The sequence below is a fragment of the Propithecus coquereli genome, unplaced genomic scaffold, assembly GCF_000956105.1.
Source record: "Propithecus coquereli isolate 6110/MARCELLA unplaced genomic scaffold, Pcoq_1.0 Scaffold294, whole genome shotgun sequence".
Taxonomy (NCBI): domain Eukaryota; kingdom Metazoa; phylum Chordata; class Mammalia; order Primates; family Indriidae; genus Propithecus; species Propithecus coquereli.
The window spans coordinates 2,423,037-2,436,992 of NW_012148552.1; the positions used below are offsets into that span (position 1 = coordinate 2,423,037).

At 42.0% G+C, this 13,956-nt stretch overlaps 1 pseudogene; it reads right to left on the minus strand.

Moving 5' to 3' along the window:
- Nucleotides 1–2,366: 2,366 nt before the first annotated feature.
- Nucleotides 2,367–6,442, minus strand: LOC105813912 (annotated as a pseudogene).
- Between the last annotated feature and the right edge of the window lie 7,514 nt (nucleotides 6,443–13,956).

Genomic DNA, 13,956 nt, shown 5'->3' on the forward strand with positions numbered 1-13,956 from the left:
ATCTGTGCCATTGCTAATACTTCTTGTTGTTCCTGGGTCAGTGAAACAGACAAGGTCGACCAACCTACATCATCTTAGGAAAGCGCCATTTGGCCAACTAAGGTTGATCCTGGTGGCCTTTGGGATTTGTTCCCTTGGCCCACGTTGGGCAGTTGGAGTTCTTGGCTTTGAAGCACCTCACAGGGACTATTAAGAATTTTTATTTTTGTCACGATGATGCCATGATGCCAGTTCATTGCATTTGATCCAGCGACATAAATGTTTCTATACGGCTGTTCTCTCGTCAGATGATCACCACGATGAAGCAATGACAAAAGGCCAAGAAGTTTTGCAATACAGTTGATGATGAAGGTTAATGAACAAGATCCAAATGGTGAAAATCTTGATCTCTAGTTTTCCTGAATTTGTCGAAGTCTCACAAGTGAAAGAACAACCGTAAGTGGGCACTAAGAGATTGAATATACAAATGACAATGACCAGATCAAATATAAAAACAAAACTCTGACCCACAACCTGCAGCAAGCTGCCCAGGAAACCACCCATTATCTGCAATCCCAGGTCCAGAACGCCGGCCTTCTCTGAGTCGCACTTGTACAAATCAGACTTCTACCTCCTGGAACAGTCCAAGAACCAGGCAACTACTGTAACAATCAGCCCAGAATGACCAGGACTTGACTAATAACTAACAGTTTCCTTAGTTTTGTCCCTGCTTCCAATTAGAACCAATCAGAGACAGTCCAATACACTCCCCTAACCACATGCCCCACTTTTAGCGGCCCACCTACAGTCTTCCTATGCCACGAGCCCCCGCCCAGGGCACACCCAAAGCCTCCCCCTTTTCCCACTATAAAGTGCTCCCACTCCTGCACCTGCCCGTGAGGCTGTCAAAATGCAAGTGACGTGGCCGGCGCCCTTGCTGTAACCGTTCCAAATAAATAGACTTTGCCTGTTCTCAGTGGGTTGGTCTTTGTTTCTTCTACAGTGGGAGACATCAGTTCCTGCCTCTGCACCGGGCAGCCCCCGCATGACGTGGCAGCGGGCTCCCCTCAGAGCAGGAGATCACAGCCTTTGTGTCACCTAATCTCAGCAGTGACATCCTCCACTTTCGCTGTGTTCTACTGTTAGAAACAAGTCACTTGATCCAGCCCAATATCCAGGGAGGGGATTATGCAAAGGTGGGCCGACCAAGAGGTGGTTATCATTGCCACCCACCTCTCTTAGTGCAATGACTGATACTATCTAGGAAATAAAATGTATATTAGTCACTGCTTATTTTTTGGGGGGTGTAAACCTTACATTTAGTAATTTCTTAATTAAAATGTCTTTTTCTATTTCCCAAGTGGTAAACTGCATACCAAAAGAGGACTCATCTTGAATTGTGAAGCTGATTATCAAATTTTTTGAAGAGAATTTACCACAGAATGTTTTGACTCCACCAAAAATAATGTACCTGAACTTTAAACAAAATTCACATTTTATTTAGACTGAAATAAACTACACGAAATTTATTTTCTTCACCAAAAATAACAGCAATATTTTCCATATTATTTCTGGATAAACCACAAAATATTTATTTTTGTAGTTTTTCCGGATTTTGCTTATAAATCAAGACAAGGCAGTAGATAAAGTCATGGAAAAAGACAGAAGAAAAACACAAGTCAGTTGTCAGTATCCATGGCCTGATTCTGTCTTACCACAAAACAGAAATGTTCGACATGTACCTGCCAACAAGCTCAGGAAGCCACCGGCTCAGCAGAGCAACGTGAGCAGCAGCAACCCATGTGGAGCGACAGCCGCAGGCTCCTGCCCTCAGACGCACCTGTCATTTGTCCCTGTGAGTTCATTTGATAAAGACAAAAATCTACACCGAAATCCCTGCATGGTGAGATCACAAGCTTTTCTCTCTGGTAATTTCTTTTAACTATCCATTACAGATTTTTAAAACTCCTATTAGTCAAAGGTCAATCGTGGGCTTTATTGTAACATTTTATAAAATGTATTCCTTCCTGCCACATCTCCTCAAAATTCATTTCTTCAAAGAATTGATAAGTCAGTACCCAACGTGGATCCCCGTGATAATAAATGCTATGTCTAAAATGACTTAAGTAAAACAACTCCAGAGCGCCACTGGCAGAGACCACACAGCAGTGGAACGGGGCACTTTCAACGCTGTCTTCTGGAAGAACAGGTAGGTCTTCAAACCATGAGAGTTCAAACAGGGCCATTCAAATAGTTATATTATCAATGGCTAAAGTATTCACTGGTGGCCCATAGGCAAAGATATTCAGTGATTAAGTGGCTGACGTACACCTTACGCCTCTTCTTTCAAATATCAAATACAAGAGAAAACTTATTTTCAAAGTCTCTTAGGTATTTTCAATGCTTTCTCAATTATTGGTAGGAAGCTCGGACTTAGTTGTATGGAGTTTGCTATATGCGTCCACCATTAAATCCAGATTGTGTTTTATATCAAAATTTATGTCAAACAAAGCCAAGTTACCTGACCTCTGGTCTGTCAAGTGTCCCTCAAGTATGCTTGGAGACTCTTCCGCGCATTTCCGTAGCGCTCATTCTCAACCTTCGTCCTAGGGAGCACGCACGGGGCCTTCAGCAGTGTATACACAGTAGGACGAACCTTGATGCCAGGCAGGTGGAGGGCTTCACAAACGGTGGGGGGAAGCTCAGTGTCTTTGCCTTCTGTTTCCATTCAATTCTCCAACAATGAAGTTCAGCTGAGAGCGTGTCAGGATTGGGTAAATCACTTCTGTACGTGTCAGCATGGTGTTCCTGACGTATTGAATTTGAGTTGACCCGGGACTGAGGGTACCAGAGATAAGAAGTTAAGAGCTTTGAAGAGCTGTTCTCAGAATGTGTCTTTAAGTTCCTGAATAATGTGCTTCACTGTTGGAACACGTAGGGTTTCTTTATAGTAACTCTCAGAGGTCAGTTGAGGTTCCAAGTTACCTTGCTGAGCTCTACGGAATTTCCAAGGGAGCTTCATCTGAATACGAAATTCGGTTGCCAAATCTGTGGCTTCTTCGAACCTAAACTCCGGATAAACTTGAACATTTTCCACCACTCATTGAGTGCATGCAGGGCTGCAGTCAAGCTACTGGCTACAAAGAAGACATCCGAGGTTGCCCTGGAGATCTTTCCCAAAGGCCCTTGTAAAAGAGAGGACATTTTTAAGGACAACGATAATAACAATGACATCAAAATCTGTTACTACACTACGGAGGACAAATGCTCTGCCGGCTATACAGTTATTCCATCTAACAGGTGTGTCACTATTTACACCAGCTAAACATAAAACAAGTGCTTGCAGGAGGTCCACTAAAATTTCAAAAGCATCGTGCCTCCCTGGCCACGGAGAATAGCAAATTTCCTTCAGCTCTTTACCCCTTTCTTCACTGTTCTGAAACAGGTTCTAAAAGCAATTGTGTGATTGATGGAAAAAAGAGCAAACTTCCTCAGTTGTTCCTAATGCAACAGGTGCTCCCATAACAGGCACTAATCTTGCCAACCACATGTTTAAGACACAGGAAGAACAGTGTGTAGATAGCTTGGGTATGTTCCTCTAGAAGTCTAGAAGCAACAACTTTCATTCTGGAAGAAATTCCACCGGACACGATGTCAGCCTGGCCACGACAACATCCATAGCTAGCCCCGACTCCTCAGTCACTGCAGGGTGAGATCGCACAGCCAGAACCTCTGCACCGCCTTCCTGGGGCAGAAAGCCCAGACTCCTCAGGCCGTGAGATTCCTCCATGAACCTGGCCAGTACGGGCAGGTGCTCTTCCCTGCTGCGTCCACTGCATCGCCAGCGATCAGGGAAAAGAAGTGTGAGTCTCTCACTTCCCTGAGAGTTTCTGCCCGAATACTGCTCTCACAGATCTCCAGCATCTGTCTCTGCTGTGTTTTTGAACAAAACAATGTGTCAACTGCTGTTGGCCCAAAGCGCTTTCTCAGGACCTCTGCAGCAGAATTTATCCAGTGTCGCAGCCGTGCTTGAAAGTCATCGGGAGGAAAGAGACCTTCCGGGCTTTCGTCAGCCTCTTGTCTGTCCAGAGGTATGTTTTGCTTTCCCATAAGAATCAAGATTTCAGATAAAGATTTTAAGTATTCTTTGTTTTCCTTTGCTTCAAGGGTTAGAGGTAAAATGTCCTCATCCTGCTCTTCCCCGCCCGCTTCTGCACTGGGGTTCTGAACATGGCTGTTGTTGGTTTCTTTAGGTTTTTGCTCTTGTTCAGAAGTTTCATCAATTTTTTGTTGTTGTTGTTTCAGTGTCCTGATTTCGTCTTCACTCGATTCTTTTATTCGTTCTCTGTGTCTGCTGTGTGGATTGTTCAAGTGGCTGGTAGGATCAGATGTTGTTGGCATTGCCTTATCTCGAAGAGCCGTCCTGTAAGGACCAGTGCTGCAGATCGTGGAGGTCTCGGGTGTCTGGCACATGACCGATAATGTGTATTTCGTGGATCAGGTGTTTCATCTTCTGAGTCCGCCCGTCTGCAATTCTCCACCCACTTCTAGCACCTGGCCGGGTCCTGTGGGACCTGCAGGCAGCTGGGGGGCTGCGCAGAAGTGTGGTGTCGCTGCCCACGCGCCAGTCCACCCGCCTGTCAGGCCCGGTAGCTCTCTGCTTCTTTTATACTGTTGTTTCTTCCTTTTGTTTTTGACATTTTTTGATGTTCTCAATGTAATTTCCCACATGATTATTTTGAATGTCCACTGTACTTTGCCATTTTGTTAATTGTAATTTTCCTTTCTCTGCTCTCACAGATGCTTATGATGCTACTATTTATTAAAACTAGGGATCAGCTATTTTCCCTTCATGAAGTTCTACTTCGTCATTATGATGAAATTATCTCGTCATACAACAAGCAATTCCTTTAAAATAGACCCACCCTTGCAGCTCTCACCCCACCGTGGTCTTTAAAATGGGTCCACAGGCCCTTCTCTCTCCTCGTAGCCCCAGGGAGCTCCAGCGTTTTGCTGCTATGTTAGTAACTTTTTAGGCTTCCTTTAGAGTTTGTCTCTCTGCTTCGAGAGTCCTCATTTGCACTTATATTTCGTATTCCTGAGGTGCTTAGTCTTATCAGTTCACACACACACACACACACACACACACACACACACACACACACACAAATTAGTTGCCAGGTTCATTTTCCACAGCTATTTCCTCTTCTTTTTCCAATCTGCCATCATAAATTTTCTGTTCTGTTGGTTCTGTTGTTCTTTTTTTATATTTTTTTACTTTTTACTGAGGTATAATACGCATACAGCAACGTGCACAAATCAAAAGTGAACAGAAAGATCACCAAGTGAACACACTCGTGTAACCGTCATCTAAGGCAGAAGCAGCAGCCAGGAGCTCCCACCCTGCCCATCTCGAGAGTAACCACCATGCTGACTTCTAACACTAGGCATTAGTTTTGCCTGGATTTGAACTTTATATCTTAGGAATAGTGCAACATTTATTCTTTCAGCCTAGCCTCTTTCACTCAAAATTATCTTTGTGCGATTAAGCCATGATTAGTTTATTTGTTTTAATTAACAAATAGCCTTTCCTCATGTGGATGACCACAATTTATTTGTCCATTCTACTCTCAATGAACATTTTGGTTGTTTCTAATTTAGAGCCATCATAAACTGCTACTATAAATACTTTGTATATGTCTTTTTGTGCAGATGAGCATGAATTTCTGTTAGTACTATATCTAGAAGTTAAGTTACTTGTCCACGGGGGATTCCTTTTTAGCTTTAACAGACAGTTCCCACTCCCAATAGCTCTATCTCTTTGATTCCCACCAGCAGTGCACAAAATTTCCCTGGTTCACTAGAGTTTTATTTTATTTAGCATTTGTTAAGTTTAATAAAGACATTTAAATATTGGCATCTAAAACAAAAGGATTTTGGGATTCAAACTTCATAATTATTTACCCTGACTTTATGAGAATCTTCAGAAAATTAGAGCCATTAATATCATACCTTATGTGCCCAGTCCAGTATTCAGAAGGGACAGAAATCAGAAAACCCACAGAACCAGATGTATATGACTCTTGCCACTTGGAAGTTCATTTATTTCTTCTTCTCCATGAAATTTCAATAGTAATTACAAAAGCTAAAGCCTGGAAGACCCTAGAAGCTTGATGAAGGTAACTATATTCTTACAACCAAAATTACTGGCCCACAATGATCTTATTACTTCAGCAATTTTCACATTAGGAATGGATTTTAATGAATCATTTACTTGATGTGTATATGGGCAATTCAGGAAATGGTCGAAAATATTAAATGAGTTCTTCATGACTCACTCAACGCGGTTATCAGAGCCAGTCGTGGTTATTTCTTCTAGCTGATTTCTGGTGACTCCTGCTTAGTACAGACTATAACTCACCTGTGCATTCACTGACTCATCCAAACGTTCCGTAGGAATCATCCTGCCCGGCGTCAGGACTTTGCCAGGGGCAGGAGGAGAGCAAGGTGAAGAGGAGCCGGCACTTCCTACTCAGGAAGGATGTGCACACCACTGTGTATTATCCTCCTTGCCGGAACCCTTCAAAACCACCCAGACAAGGTAAAAGGTAACGCCTTTTATCAAAACATCACATGTACCCTATAAATATATAGCTATTGTGTACCCGTAATAATTAAAAATTAAAATTTTTTTAAAAAGATAAAAGGTAAAGGGTATTTTTAAACACAAAGCACAACAACAAAATGCTTGTGAGATCCCTGCATCTATCAAAACACAACATTCATGGTATCGTGTATTGGATCCATCTAAGAATATAACTATGGAGAGAAACAATTGTGGTGAATAGTGATTATAGAAAAGGGTATAAAGGTTTTACCATGGACATGTAAAAATAATGTATGATAATACCAAATATTTGCAAAGATACAAAGAAATTGGGTGAGAATGCAAAACCGCATAGCCACTCTGGAGTAGGGAGGGCAGTTGCTTACAAAACTAAACACATGCTGATCATACAACACAACAATTGCACTCTTGGGTATTTATTCCAGGTCATTTACTGAAAAACCTGTACCTAAATGTGCATGGAAGCTTTATTCGTGATAGCTCAAAGCTGGAAATAACCCACATTCCCTTCAACAGGTGACTGATTAAACTGTGGTACATTCATACCATGATTCGGCCATTAAAAGGAAAGAAATACTGATACATGCAACAACTTGGACAGATCTCGGGGGATTATTCTGAGTGAAAAAAAGCCGGTATCAAAAGGTTACATAACATATGGATCCATTTATGCAACATTCTTGAAACGATAGCATTACAGAGATGAAGGACAGATTCTTGGTGCCAGGGCTTGAAGAATCCTTGCAATAGAATTATTCTATATCTTGGCTTGTGATGGTCACACACATATGTGATAAAAACTGAGTAGAACTAAATACATACACACACACACACACACACACACACAGACTGCACAGAAGGCTTTTGGAATCTGAATAAGGTCAACGGATTGCATCGGCGTGGGATTCTTGGTTGTGCATGTATACTATGTAACGTACGTGTACTCAGGACGTTATCTTTGAAGGAAACTGGGCAAAAGGCGGACAACATCTTTCTGTATTATTTCATACATGTCTTTGTAGATGTAAACCTATAATTATCTCAAAATAAAAGGGTTTTTAAAAAATTAAATAATAATATAAATAAGAAACATTTGATGTTATAGGATAATCAATAACTAAAGCCTAATGTTGGAATACTTAATACAAATAATTGGTTTGGTCTTTTAAAGTTTTTTACAACCTTTGCTTAAATTTAAATAATTTTGAATTATGATAAAATAAATTTCAGTTCTTTTAATTTCACTTTAGTTTTTTTAAGTTCAATAAAATTAAATATAATATAATTTATTTTGAAATAACATATGTACTTTGATTCTGTTTTTCTAAAATTATTTCTGCTTATTTTTTTCTGGATTTAAATCTGCAACTACACATTAAGAGATACTGTGTTTAGAAAAATGGGCACCTAATGCCAAGAATAGTTACTTCTTGTCAATGGAATTTGAGGTCAATTTTTTAACTTTCTTTTTTATATTTTTTAATATTATATGATTTTTATTGTGGATATGTGTTACACTTAATCCTAAACAAACAATGACCAAAAAACAAACAAACGAACCACCAATAAAAAAGCAGCCTCTGACCTTGAGCAGGTCATCTGTGGCTTGTGACAAGCAGGTAAACAAAAGACTTACAAAGAGGGTCAAAGTTTCCATGAGCACACAGAGAAGGAAGCAACTCAACTGCCTCAGTCAGGCATAAAAGAAGGCTGCCCAGGAGTGATGAAACATTTACAATACTGTTTTCTAAAACATTCATTCTTGGTAATTTTGCAAGTTCTGGCCGGAAAACATACACCGTGGTAAAGTAACTTCAAGTCAGACTTTCCCCTGTAAACACCACTTGGGTTAATTTTGATAATTTAATGACATGACTCTGTAAAAGGTAAAAGTTGTAGGTAGAAAAGCATGGATTTGAAGGCCAAAATGTAGGTTATTTGTTTTAATGAATAATAGTTTTAATAAGCAAAACTTTACTTGAGTAAGACATTTTTCAAAAATTCATTGTCATGATTTCAAGGATCCTTTTTATCTTCGTAAAAGATGCAGTTAAAGTCAAATACTACAGTGTGCTAGGAACCTTCTGTTTTCATTTATATATAAAATAAAAAAGAGCTTACAGATATTTAATTTTCAAAATTAGTTGGCAATTTTCCTAACCATTAAAGAATAGGTATTAATTTATTCCTTTACTTTAATCTCTGAATAGATAATTCATATATTTTTACTCTGGACTTGGTGCCACACCAAAACCTCTAGCAGGGATACACGATCTAAATCTTGAATCGAATCTATGTCTAATATTTGCACAGTTGACTGTGCATGTCGCCATCTATTTACAAGGCTTAACTATGTAATACCATAATTAGCCATCATAAAATCATGGAGTCGGACATTCATCAGCCCAGCCTTGCCGACAATGCTAGCTCTCTTGACGTGTGGTCACTCGGCTCTGGAGTAAGCACCTCCAGTTTCAGGAAATGAGTTCGTCACATTCTAAACAGAAACATGTCTGTGGAATTAATCAGATATCTTTATAGGTACTCCTTGTATATTTTACACTAATCACTATTTGTGTTCAAGAAAGCTCTTTAGGTTGCAGATAACAAAAACCATCTCAATTATGTGTAAGGAAAAGAAAGAGGCAGTGAGGTTCATCTGTGGGGAGCTAATAAATAAATAATAGAATCCAGGAGATACCACCAACACCACCAACAGCAAACGTGGAACAGTGCTTGGGTTTTTGCTGCTCCAAGGACCTCCACGTTAGGGATTTGTGGATCTTCCCTCTGTAACACAACCATCAACACCTGACTACACACCTGTCTCTGTTTTAGTTCAAATTAAACGGAGAGATTGAAACAATTCTCCAGTCTCTGGGGAGCGCTGGCAGGTGCACAGTGAATACCCAATGAGCGCTGAGGGAGGAGAGGTGGAAAGAACACATTAATATATTTCTACTAGCTTATCGTTATGATGCCATTAACTCTGCCAATTCCGTTGTCGTTCCTTCTTTCGCTTAATTGCCTAGTGGAATACTGGCCAGACACAGCCGCTGCTTGTAGCTGCTCACTGGCGATTCCTGCATTTGTTTCAAGTTCTTCTCAAGTGCCTGGAACAACATATCACACATGTGGGTAATTAATTTTATTTTTTTATAACAATGAAAGTATGGCTTGAACCACTTTCACAAGCTAATAATCCAGAAGCAACATATAATTGCAAAATTGTCCATGTACCGCATAAAAGAAATGTCATTTGTGAAGACCAGATGTGATGGTGTTTGTGGAGTATTTAACCCAGAATGCGTGTCACATGGCTGAGGAATGTTTATGAAAACCTCCTGTTGTATTTCCTGGTGCATGTATGTAAATGTGTTTGTCCTGGGTTTGGGAATTTATGTGCTTCTATTTTATTGCGTTTCATGGTTTTGAAAATAAATAGACTTGGGTGGGGAAGAAACAGCGACCTGTCTCACCCTATAGTGGCTGGCTGTTGGAAACCACGTTTTTATACTGATATTATTGTAGAAACTTGCTGTGTTTGTTCATTAAGGAACAATATTTGAATTTCATCATCACAAGTGACTCCTGGCTCCCGGTAGAAATGCAATAACGACCTGTCATTTCAGGGAGTAGAGCTGGAAATTAAGCCAGGATGCTGCGTTCTCCACTGAGACAACCAGTGAGTGCGTGTGCCATGCTGTGGTGTCGCGACAATGACTCAGTCTCTCTGAGTTTTACTTTCTTTTTCAGTAGGAAATAAAATCTCATGGGAGGAACTAAGACTGTGTGACAGACACTTCACTTGCATTATGTCTAAGCCTCAGAACAAAAACACGACCATCCCCTAAATGTTTAGCGATCAGCAGATGAAATTAAAAATCCAGTTCTAACGGCTCATTATCTCACGTGGGATCTCAGCTACATGCACCACCCTGCTGACCCTACCTAAGTAATTCGCGGAGGCTGCAAGGGGCGTCTCGGCTATGTTCGAGAACAAGGCCGTGTCCTGCATGCCCGCCTTTCCGTGTCCTGGTGACCTGCCCTGGTGCTTCCAGGGAACTCGCCCACTCCCTCAGCCCCCTGCTCTCACAGGGGCGGCAGGTCCTGAGTCCCTGTTCCTCTGAGAGCTGCAGCCCAGGGCATTCTCCCGGGACTTGCAAAGCCCCGGAAGTATTTCAATGTGCCCCGATGGTTACATGCTCACTTCAGGCATTGCTTCCGCCCCCCACACTGCCCGGGACTTGTCTTTTAGAGCTGGTTTTTAGGGCTAGAGTAAATACTTCTTTTTCCTTCTTCTAGTGGCAATACCTAAAGGATGATACGCATCTCTCAGCAGAGAATATGTAATGTCCAACCCAGCCCGCCCCGCGCCGTCCTCTCCGGCCTCATCGCCAGCAAATCCCCGTTCCTGGAATCGGACGTTCTCAGGCCGCCCCGCGCCGCTGCGCCTGCGCCGACCTCGCTCTCGCGCCTGCTGCAGACGGAGGCTGGGCCTTTGCTTCCCGTGAGGGCTGAGGGGAGTTGGGAGCAGAATTAATCCTCGCTTCCTCTGCACCCTGTGGTTTGTCTGGACATATTTCTGCTATTTCCAAATCGATTTTATCGTTTTGCTTTGTCCTGTTTGTAATCCGGATCTTCCATACCAGCATATTCCTCAGAAGTTCAGCCACTTTTTAAATTCCTCTGGAAATCCCTACCACCTAGCGGAGTGTCTGGCACGTCACTGGCTTTCAGTGAACAGTTGTTGAATGAATGAGCGAGTGAATGAATGACTGAACAAATGATACTCTGCAAGAATGGCAAAGGCTCCCACCAGCACAGGGCTCTCCGGGCATCGCGGCCGTAAGAGCGGCGACCAGGCCCAGTGCCGGAGAGCACCGCGAGCTCCGGACCGCCGCAGCGCCGGCCGGTGTCACTGGAGCACTTGGGAGCAAAGACACTTCTGGAGGCTTCTGCTGCTGGACGGAAGCTGGTGACAAGCTTCCAGCGAGGGACTTGCCCTGTCAGAGCGTGAAACAGAGGCGGGCTGGGCTGCCGTCCCCATGGAAAGGCAAGCTCGCCCACATCCCAGTGGGAGGGCTTCCATCTAGTCCTCCTCAAAGAGAGAGAAAAACAGTTTCCCATCAGAAAACCAGGGAGCAAGAAGCCCTCAGTGGAGCCCTCCACCAGGGATCAAAACCTGAAAGGAAATCTGATCTTCAAATTTTGCTGGAGGGCAGGGCTGGGGAAGGGGTTAGAGCTAAAAATAGAATAACAAGAACTGATGTATTTGAATTGGGAGTGAGAGAGTACTGAATGAGAACCAATGTCAATAACAAAAAATTAGGAATTTCAAACCAAGATGAGAGTTTAATGATTCTTCCATTGCTAGAAAAATCCAAGTCCTTTTTCCAATTTCTCATCCTCAGAAAGAAACTGATAGGTGAAATGCCTGATGTCAAAATTCCAGGAAATCATTTCAAATGCTGAGTTTGCTAAGTATAGAGTATTTCTTTTGCAGAAATCTGATACTTCCTAAATTATGTTAAATAAAAAAGTTTTCCTATTTTCTCTCTATTACCCCTTATGAAATTCAAACAAGCCAACTAAATTTTAAAAATTTCTGAGAAGACTGCAAGATTGAGTGCTGCTTCTGTTTTGCCTCAGATTTTTTTTATTAAAAGCAAGTTTTCACATAAAAATTAAATATATATTACAAATTTTTAAGGATAAATATGAAGCTTTTCTTAAGATTCATTAAAATGTTCAGGATGCGAAAATAATTTTGCTACTATTATTGTTGGATCTAGAAAGAAATTCACCTTGTGCTTAAGTACAAAATATTTAAAAATAAACTGGTGTTAGCTGGGTGCAGTGGCTCACGGCTGTAATCCTAGCATTCTGGGAGGCAGAGGCGGGAGGATCGCCTGCGGTCAAGAGTTCGAGACCAGCCTGAGCAAGAGCGAGACCCCATCTCTATTAAAAATAGAAAAATTGGCAGGGCCTGGTGGCACATGCCTGCGGAGGCTGAAGCAGGAGGATTGCTTGAGCCCAGGAATTTGAGGTTGCTGTGAGCTAGGCTGATGCCATGGCACTGTAGCCTGGGCAACAGAGTGAGATTCTGTCTCAAAACAAAAACAAAAACAAACAAACAAAAACTAGTGTTTACTATTGATCATAAAATAGTAAATACTCATTAAAGAAAAACATAAACATGCAGAGAGGTAGAAAAAAGAAAAAATCACTTCTTAGTTCTATCATCCAAATGCAACCATGTTTTAAGAGTGCATTTTTTTCAGCCTTTTCCCTACATGTAAAGAGGTCTTTTTTCAAAGTTATCATTAACTCCGTGTATAATTTATGTTATGATTTGATATGAAATATTGTTATTTCAATTATAAACATAAAAACAATAACAATGACTACTATTTGGGGAATATTTCCACGTACTCACACTTCTACTCCACCTGCTCCCGTGCAGGAAGTGCAACTATTTCTCATTGTAGTGACCGCAGCATCCCTGGGTAAAATATCAAAGTGTGTTTTCAGGACTTCCATAGGTTCACTGTAGATTTATGCTGGCCTTAGAAATGCCTTATTTACCCACAAAAACAGTATTTCTGAGCTGAAAGAGTCGGTAATAGTTATTAGCATGCAAGCTCATTTTTAAAAAGATTAAATTAGGGCCCAGATAGTTTCTGCAGTTTGCTCAAAGTCTCACAGTGGTTCGGGGTCTCAGGGTCACCCCCTGCCCTGGACCTGCTCATTGCTCTCCAGGTTTCCCTGTGACATCACTGCCTGCCAGTCGCTTGTCATTGAAACTAGTCTCCAGAGGGGAAGGCTCCCTGGAGCTCTGCTGGCCCCCTCACCTCATCTGGGCGCTCGCTGGGTGGCTGTGGAAGGCTGTGAGCAGCGTGTGCTGTGTGAGTCCTCATGTGTGTCTCCGATGACACATCACTCCTGCCGGACGGAAGCAGACTCTCCTGCAGCTCTCTCGAGCCCTCTTTGGGGCTGAACCCTTCACTGAGGAGAGAGACATGTTCCATAATTCTACTTCACCACTGAGAAGAGGGTTTGGATAGAAGAACAAACTCATCTCAAATCTAACCTCTCCTTGGTCCCCCTGCCATCCCAATAGGCCAGGGCTTGGGGTTAGCCGAGGCCGGGGTGGCATTTTGGAGTTGAAGACACACTCTATAAAGTAAGACAGAATTCTCCTGCGTGGGCAATATTGCAACCAAGCGGCAAGGAACACAGTAATTCTCAACTCTCCACAAGGACAGAAAATCATTTTAGAACTTCCTTTTTACCCTCCCACAACAGCAAGCTCTCTTGTGGGAGGGGAAAGTCAGCTTCAGCAGAAA